Below are 9,354 nucleotides of genomic sequence, written 5' to 3'. Positions count from 1 at the left end.
ATATCAGGTGAAAAAAGCTAAGATATTTCTTAGATGAAACCATTATTATTAAATATAAGGTATGAAGATACAGAGTATGAAGATATTAAGAACTAGAAAGAATGTATAGCTTTTGCATTTTTATTAAGTAATCTCTGGCCATGTGAAAAAAGAAGAAAGAATAATGAAAGAAAAGAGGAGAAAAGAAAGGGAATGAGAAGCTGGCCCTGCGGCATCGGCCAGTAATTCCAGCTCATTTGTGAAGTCAAGATCAGCTTGGGCAACTAAGTGAGGCTCAGCTTCAAAATTAAAAAAAAAAACAAAAAACAAATTTAAAGGAGCCCGGCATGGAGCTGAAGAGATAGCTCAGCAGTTAAGAGTCCTTACTGCTCTTCCAGATGACCTGTGTTTGATTCCCAGCACCCACGTGGGGAAGCGTCTGGAGATCTGATGCCTCTGGCCTTCAGAGGTACTCACACTCATATGCACAAACCCACACAGAGACACACACATATACATAATTAAAGTAAAAACTTGAGCCCTCCAGAAGAACAGTAAGTGCTATTAATTTCTAAACCACCTCTCAAGTCCAAAATAAAAAGGTGCCAGGCACTGTGACTCACACCTGTGATCATAGTACTTAGGAGGCTGAGGCAGGAGGCTTGCTGTGGGTTCAAGGCCAACCTGGGCTGCATACTGAGTTCCAGGACATCCTGAACTCCAAAATGAGATTCTGACTCAAAAAGCCAAAATAAATAGGAACTGGGATATAGTTCAGTGATAGAGAGCTTGTGTACCATGCCTGAGGCTCCACTTTTAATCTGTGTACCACATAAGAAAAAGGAAAAAGGAAGGAAGGAAAGATGGAAAAGAGCATTGTTACCTGTAAGAATTAAGAGAATAACACTTCAGGGGTGGAGAGATGGCTCATCGGTTAACAGCAGTGACTGCTTGTGCAGAGGATCTGGCCTCAATTCCCAGCACCTACATGGTAGCTAATAACTACCCATAACTCCAGTTCTAGGGGAATCCAACAGCTTCTGACTGCTGTGGGCATTGCATGACACGGGTGGGTGCATTTACATGCATGCAGGCAATACACTCATACACATAAAATATAAAAAAAGAAAATAACATTTAAAACATAAGCAAGGCTGAAGGTATAGCAGTGCCAGTCTTCCTTCTGGGAGGATTCTGTGACCCAGCTATCTCAATTTTTTATTTCCTTATACTTCTCTTTTTCATCTGTTCATTAATCATTAACAAATAGAGGAAAAGGTGAGTTAGTAAGTGATGTCACATTACAGCAGCTGTGATGAAGATACACAAGCAATAAATGTAATTAACTTATATAGTTAAATTCAAATGGACATGTTTAATGGGGTCCTTTTATTTTAGGTTAAAGACATCCATCCAGCCTCCAAAATAGAGTGTTGTTTTAAGGGTATGTGTTCAATAGAACTTAACAAAATAATTTATTGAGAATCTCATATGTGCATATAAAGTGTTTTGATCAAATCCATGCCCACTCCAACTCCTCCCTCCAACTCCTCCCATATCTCCCCATCACTTTTTTCTGATAACTCCACGTGCTCTTTCTTCTTCTTTTTCATTAGAACTTTCTACAAATATTGGTAATGTTCTATGTTGATGTTGTCTAGTCACTACTCCCTCCAACTCCTCCCTCCCCTCCAACTCCTCCCATATCTCCCCATCACTTTTTTCTGATAACTCCATGTGCTCTTTCTTCTTCTTTTTCAATAGAACTTTCTACAAAGATTGGTAATGTTCTATGTTGATGTTGTCTAGTCACTACCCACATGTAGCACTTAATGTGACTAGTGTTTTATTGAGGAACTGATTTTTTTCTTATATTCAATTTTAATTAAGTAGCCACATATGATTAGTGGCTATGGTTTGAATTATTTGCACTTGATCACAGGAGTCTAGCCTGGGCAACACAGGGAGGCCCTGCCTCAAAAACAAACAGCAGAAACACAGTGTGTGAACTCGGTTAAATATATAAAATGCAGGGGTTTTTTTTTTTCTTTTTCTTGTTGTCTTTTTGAGACAAGGTCTCCCTGTAGCCCCATCTGGCCTGGAACTTGCTATGTAGACCAGGCTGGCCTCAAACTCACAGAGATTCACCTGCCTCTGCCTTTTGAGTGCTGGGACTAAAGGTGTGCGTCACCACACTGCCTGGCTATATAAAGTGGTCTTGGTGATGATTTTTATCTTCATCTCTGTCTCTCCTGGTCCATATTAAGCTCTTTGAAAATATTTTATTCACTCTATTTTTGTACTTTTATATCATCTCTACAATGGTGACAGCCATTTCTGCTTTATTCACCTGCTGCTTAATTTAGTGACTAGAATATAATTAGTGCATGAAATATATTTGTGGAAGTCTGACAGAGTGGGTGACTTTATCTTAGCTTCTGCTTAGTAATTGTTTCTGCTTCCTTATAATTTTAGTATGACATGACCTTGTAAAGCACCAGCTCTAACTAGCTCCTCACGACACTGACTCTACCTTTGGTATTTCTCTAGGAATGGTTTGGTACCTGATGCTGGTTCCATTTCTTGTGAAAAGGCAAGGCTGAGTGTCCTAGAATAACAGTGTGACAGCTACAGTGGCTGTCTTAGCTGGGGTGAGGATACCTTTGGGTAAAGTTACCTTTGATGTGAGCTTTAAGACATATTTTGGGCATGTTCAGTCAAAGAAGTACTGTCTTTTCTGTTTCATTCAATGAATCATCTTGAAAATCAGAACAACTGTTCAGGTGTGGTGGCACATGCCCTTAGTCCCAGCACTCGGGAGGCAGAGGCAGGCGGATCTCTGAGTCCAAGGCCAGCCTGCCTACATAGTGAGTTTCAGGCCAGCAGGAAGAAACGAAGGGGGAAGGGAGGGAGAGAAGGAAGGAAGGGAGGGAGGGAGGGAGGGAGGAAGGAAGGAAGGAAGGAATGAAAAGAAAGAAAGAAAGAAAGAAAAAGAAAGAAAGAAAGAAAGAAAGAAAGAAAGAAAGAAAAGAATCAGAACCAAATGTTGCTCGTCTCAGGGGCTCTATTCAGATTAGAGTTGGGAATGTTTTACAAACCTATTTTGAGGGACTTTTGTTTATGTAATTGCTGTTCTTTTTGGAGTTACTTGCAAAAACTCTATGGCTTTTTGTGATTTAATGCATTATCTTTCACTAGGAAAGTTAGAATCAGAGAGCTAAAATGATCTATGAATCTTAGAGGGGGAAGATTAGAATCATGGGGGCTAGTGAGATGGGTAAGTGGGTAAAGATGCTTGTTGCCAAGCCTGACTATCTGAGTTCTATCCCCAGGACCCACATGACAGAAGGAGAGAACTGACTCCAACCTGCCCTCCAATCTTCACATGTGCACAGAGTGGCATGTACACATACCCACACACAAATGAATATAATAAAAATTTTATAGAGAAAAAGCTATAATCAATGAAATTTCCCTAATATTCCTTGCATGTTGAAATGTTTACTAAAGTTAATAAATTTAGGGGCTGCAGAGATGGCTCAGCAGTTAAGAGCACTGGCTGCTCTTTCAGAGGATCTGGGTTTGATTCCCAGCTCCCATATTGCAGCACTAATGGTCCATAACTACAGTTCTAGGGATCTGAAACCCTCTTCTGAACTTTGACCTCTGTGGGCACTGCATGACATGGGTACATTTATATGTACATGCAGAAAATACACTCATACACATAAAAATTAATTAACATTAATTTGATTTTAGAGCACTTTTAGCTTTCTATAAAATGGAGCAGAAGGTGCAATCTCCACATAAGATCTTACTAACCCTCTCCCCTATTAGTAAAATAGTGTATTAGTTGGCACATTTGTTACAATTGGCAAGCCAATACTTATATATTTTATTAACTAAAGTCTACAAAGTTCACTCTTGGTGCTTTTACCCCATAGGTTTGGGTGCAATATATAATGGCATATATCCATGAACAATTTTACCACCCTAAAAATCCCTGTGTATCCCATTTACTCTTCCCTCTTCCCTTCAGATTCTAGCAGTCACTGAGCTTTGCAATAGCTCCATAATTTTGTCTCTTCCAGAAGAGACACGGTTGTAATTGCACAGGGTGTAGCTTTTTCAGACTGGCTTTTTTTTTTCACTAAATAATATACATTTACTATTTCTCTTTGTCTTCTTGTTGGTTTAGAGTGTTTTTTTTTATTTTTGAGACAGAATCTTATATTGTAGACTAGGCTAGGGTGTAACTCACTATGTGACCCATTCTAGTCCCAAACTCAAGGCAATCCTCCTGTCTCAGCCTCGCAACTGCTCAGATTACAATGAGCCAGCCACCATACACAGTTTTCTAAGTATTTTTTATAGCACTAAATAATATTCCACTCTACATGTGTTGCAGTTTGTTTATTCATTCCCTACAGAAGGTTATCTAGGTTACTTCCAGTGTGGGGGGATGATGAATGAAGTTGCACTCAAAGATTTGGAAACATATGTCTACCCAAAAACCTGCACGTGGATCTATATAGTAACTGATGAATTGTGTGATAAGATCATGTTTACTTGTCAAGAAGCTGCCAAACCATCTTAGAAAAGGTCTGTACCATTTTGCTTCACCATGAGTAGTGGCAGTTACTGTGGCTCCATATCCTCTCTACACCTAGTGATGTTGGTGCTCTGGAATTCAGCCACTCTAATAAATAATAATATCTCACTGTTGTTTGAATTTGCAATCCCATAGTGTCATAACTATTGATTGCTTTTTCACATCTGCCTCTGCCTCCCTAAGTGCTGGGGCTAAGGGCCTTACCACACCTGGCAAAAGGCTGATTCTTTAGATCATCATTATCTTAGTACTATTAATTATTTTATAGTCAAGGAAAGAAAGACACTTGATTATATATTTCAGAAAGATGCATAGGTTGGTGTGATGAGAAAGAAAAGCTTAGGTACTTTCATGTTTCAAGTCACCTCTTTACTAGATATGGAAATGGAATTCTGGGCAGGTGAGATGGCTCAGTGGGGAGAGGCACTTGTTATGAAAGCCTGATGACCTGAGTCTGATCCCCTGAAGGAAAGAGAGAACTGACTCCACAAAGTTGTCCTCTGACCTCCCCATGAGCACCATGCTATATGCACACATATACACACAGGATTAAAAAAGAAATAGCAATTCTTTTCTTTTATATTATTTTTATGAGTGTATTGTTTGCATGTACGTAAGTGCTCCCACGTCACACAGTGCCCACAAAGGTCAGAAGAGGGCGTTGATTCCCCTGTAACTTGAGCTACAGATGGCTGTTAGCCACCATGTGGGTGCTGGGAACCGGACCTGGGTCCTCTGCAAGAGCAGCCAGTGCTTTTAACCACTGAGCTATCTCTTCACCCCCTGGTGGCATATTCTTGTAGTCCTTGCTACTTGGGAGACTGAGTCAAAAGGATAGCTTGAACCTAAGAGTTTGAGACCAGCCTGGGCAAATAGTGTATCCGCTCCTACATCTTAAAAAGAGAAAGAGCTGGTTGTAGTGGCACACAAGGTAGGATATGCTGAAGAGGTGGAGCCAGGAGGGCCACAGGGTCAAGGCCAGCATGGGCTATACCTAGGGCTTGAGAATTGACTCAGCGGTTAAGAATACTTGCTCTTCTTGCAGAGGACCCAGGTTTGGTTTCCAGCACCCACATGACAGCTAACAACTGTCCCTAACTCCAGTTCCAGGGGATCTGATGCCCTTTTCTGGCTTCCTCAGGCATTAGGCATGAATGTGGTGCACATAAAAACACATGAAAGTTTTTTTCAAAGTCTTTTAAAAAAGAAAAGTAAAAGAGAAAAAAAGAAGGTGGGGGAGGTGTCCAGTGGAGAGCATGGCTGAGTGCTTTTCATTCAGTTCTACCTCTTGTCCTTGGTCTGAGCAACTGCAGAAAGGCAGGGTAAGTAGCTAAAATAGGGAAACAGAGGGGTCAGATATTGGAGGGTCTTGTTGACCTAAAGGACCAGAGCTTCCGGCTAACAATGTAGCTCAGATGGTAGAGTACCTGTCTAGCATGCGGCTAGCCAGTCTCAGCACTTGGGAAGTAGAGGTAGGATCAGAGGGTCAAGATCAGCCTGGGCTAGCCTGGACTACAGAAGACTCTGAAGTGTAAGAGAGCGAGAGAATGAGAGAGCAAGAGAAAAAGAGAATAACTATCTGGGCTTCTGTTCTAAGTGTAATAATGGGAAGCAAAGAAAGTTTCTGCCATTTTTGGTTTGTGGGGGAGTGAGGGGGATGTGGAGGATTGGGCAGAGATTGACCTCTGAACTCCAAACGTATCCTAAGGTCTTATGACAATGAGAGACAGAGTCAGAGCAAGAGAGAGGAGACAGAGAGACAGAGAAACAGAGACAGAAAGATTGGCTGGCTTTAAAAGAATCAGGAAACCCCTAACTGTATGAAACAAGACACTACATTTTTAGCATACATGGTGGAGGGTGTGGTTTTGAACAGTAGCAAGGTGGAAATGGAACTTGGGAAATAACTGACAGGCTTTGATTAACTTATATGGTAGCTATTGAAGTGGGTATCCTAGATGACACCTTTTCCAACTAACCCTGGATGCTTATGGATTTGTCACGACATGGTAACTCTGGTGATGATAGACATGCCTTGTTGCTGTTTTATTTTTCAGACAGGGTCTCAAGTTGCCCAGGCTGGTTTTGAACTTGCTATTTAGACATCGCTCAAGTGCTGGGATTACAGACACAATTAAAAGAAAGACCTGGTTCTTGAATCATTGTTTCTTGAAATATTGGAGTACCAGAAAGTCTCAAAACATAAAAGGCCTAAGGCATGAAGGGAAAGGAATTTGGGGCCAGACATACAGAGATTTCAATATGAGAGTTCTTTTGTTGTTTTTTGAGACAGGGTATTTCTGTAGCCTCAGCTGGCCTGGAGTTGGCTATGTAGACCAGGCTGGCCTGATTTCACAGAGATCTGCCTGCTTCTGCCTCCCAAGGGTTGGGATCAAAGGTATGAGTCACCACACCTCAATATTTTTTGGTCTTTTTGAGACAGTGTCTCCCTGTAGCCCCAGCTGTCTTGGAACTATGTAGAAGAGGCTGGTCTTGAACTCACAGAGATCCACCAGCCTTGGCCTCCAGAGTGCTAGGATTAAAGGTGTGAGCCACTACACTCAGCAGAAATAACTTTTATACTCAGGAAGAATTAAATAAAAATTGTTGTGTGTTTCAGACTCATTACTTCCACTTTAATAATCCATAGTCTTACTCTTCTTATTTCTATTAATTTTGGTTTTTATTCATATCATTATGCAGACCTTTGGGGGTGTGGACTAAAATCTCTATTGCTGAATTAGTTACTGTATCCAAGGGTATATCAGATTTAAGCAGCGGAAATCCAGAACCGTTTTAAACAAATTGACTACACAGTACTTTAGTCCAGAAATATCTCCTATTTATTCCACCTGCCTATGCAAACAAGCTTCATTTTATGTCTCCACACTTTGAAGAGGGCTTGTCTAATTGTTCTTGGCCCACAGACTTATAGCATAAGGTTCATTTGGGAGAACCAGTAAGCTATTAAGTAAAAAGATATTACTATTTCTCATTACGATTGCTTTGGATAATTAGTATCCACGTCCCGTCTGAAATACAAATGCCTTTGTCTTGTCTTTCTTGTACCTAGTAAATGATTACAAAGGACTTTTCACTTCACGTAAGATTTAGTTGCCAGTATCTTTGGAAAAGAAACAGTTTCCTCGCAGTTGTCCCCATCATGCAGCTTTGTGATGCCTCAAGTTGCTCTAACTGTGCCAGGAGGTGCACGTAACTGCTTAAAAGGCCAGGGACAGAAACGGAATATTGCACAACCCCACAACAGCGGGCGGGTCGCTTCCAAATCTGGTCTTCGTGTCATGTGGCGGCGGGAGCCACTCGGGCCCCCACTGGAGCCGGGCGCGTCTCCCGGCTACAGCAGATGGGATTTCCTCTCGAGTCCAGGCACCCCTCCCTTCGCCCACAGGTTTAGCGAAGGCGGAGCCGGCGCGCGCCGGGCCGCGGGATGCCCCATTGTCCGGCGGCCGAGGCCGGGTGTCCCCAGCGACTCCCGCACCGGAGCCGGCCGTCAGGCGGCCCCAAGGTCCGCAGGTCCCTGGGCGCTCCCCTCCCTCGCGGCCCCATTGTCTGCCGAGCCCCGCCCCGGGAGACACGTGCGCCTGCAGCTTCCCGAGCGCGCAAGGCGCGGGCCGCGTGGACAGCGCTGGGCGACGGGTGTCCTGGGCAGCCGGGACGGCGCGCGTGGGCCACGGTGGGGGTGAGGCAGGGCGGGGTGGGGACATGCCGGTCTCCTGACAAAGGAGAGCGAGTGGGACACGCCGGGCCGCCGCCCCGCCCGCGGAGCGGAGGGCGTGTCGGCGCGAGGGGCGGGACTCTCATTCACTCGGCCCCGCGCCGCGGCGGCGGAAGGGCGGGGTCTCTCCCTACCCAGGAGGAGGGCGGTGCGAGGGGCGGGACGAGGGCGGGGCCCGCGGGCGCGCGTCCCGAGGCGTCGGCTGCGTCGTCACGTCAGCGCGGGAGAGAGAAAGAGAGGAGCGACTCGGCAGGGACTGGGGACGGGGCCCAGGGAGCCAGCGAGGGCGGGCGTGAGCTGGCGTGCCCGCGAGGAGCAGGAGGGCGGCCACTCGTGTTTGAGCGGCCGCGGGCGGGCGTGGGGACGCTGGGGGAGGAGGAGGGGGCAGCAGGAGGAAGGCCGAGAGCGGAGGGCGGCCAGCGGCCGGCGGCGGCAGGGGGAGAAGGAGGAGCTGGAGGAGGGCAGCGGCTGAGGGAGTGAGTGAGAAGCGGACGCGCGAGGGAGGGAGGGAGGGGGTCACGCGGGGGCGCGCGCGCACTGGGAGCGCGCTCGGAGGCGAGTGGAACTGGATCGGGTTTGCTGCCAGCGGCGTGAGCTTCGGCCGCCATTTTACAACAGCTCCACTCGCGCCGGACACAGGGAGCAGCGAGCACGCGTTCCCCGCACCCCGATCCCCTCCGACAGGATTCCTCGGCCGCAGCCCAGCGGGGAGGTAACGACCGTCAGCACCCGGGTCGGGGAGGGGAGCGCCCTGACATCGTGCAGGGAGCGGGGGGGGAGGGCGGTGCGGACCGAAACCGGCTTTTCTGGAAAATGGATTCCAAGCGGGAGAGGAGCACGTTGGCCGGGGCTGCCTGGGAGTAGGCCGCGGCCCGCGCCGCTTCCTCCTCTCCATGTGCTGCGGCGGCCGGGCTTTGTCTGCGGCGCTCCGGGAGGAGGCGCCTCGCGGACCCGTGGCCCGTGCGGATCGCGAGCGGCGGCGGCGGACTTGGTGCTGTCGTGGCCGTGGCCGCGGCGCGGGAGTGGG

The 9,354-nt window shown here is 46.3% G+C and overlaps 1 protein-coding gene across 5 annotated transcripts in view; it reads left to right on the top strand.

The window, feature by feature from the left end:
- Positions 1 to 8,565: 8,565 nt before the first annotated feature.
- Syncrip (synaptotagmin binding cytoplasmic RNA interacting protein) overlaps positions 8,566 to 9,354 on the top strand; it is a 36,897-nt gene continuing 36,108 nt past the window's right edge. For 3 of the 5 annotated variants that reach the window (XM_008830672.3, XM_008830671.3, XM_008830670.2), the window contains exon 1: positions 8,566 to 9,039. The gene's annotated coding sequence lies outside the window, so the exon portion shown is untranslated. The remainder of the gene's footprint in view (positions 9,040 to 9,354) is intronic. The other 2 variants (XM_008830673.3, XM_008830675.3) reach the window with 2 other exon arrangements.

Source organism: Nannospalax galili, unplaced genomic scaffold, assembly GCF_000622305.1.
Source record: "Nannospalax galili isolate Female #2095 unplaced genomic scaffold, S.galili_v1.0 scaffold195, whole genome shotgun sequence".
Taxonomy (NCBI): Eukaryota; Metazoa; Chordata; class Mammalia; order Rodentia; family Spalacidae; genus Nannospalax; species Nannospalax galili.
The sequence above is the reverse complement of the archived record's forward strand: the minus strand, read 5'-3'. Positions and strand labels throughout refer to the sequence as shown.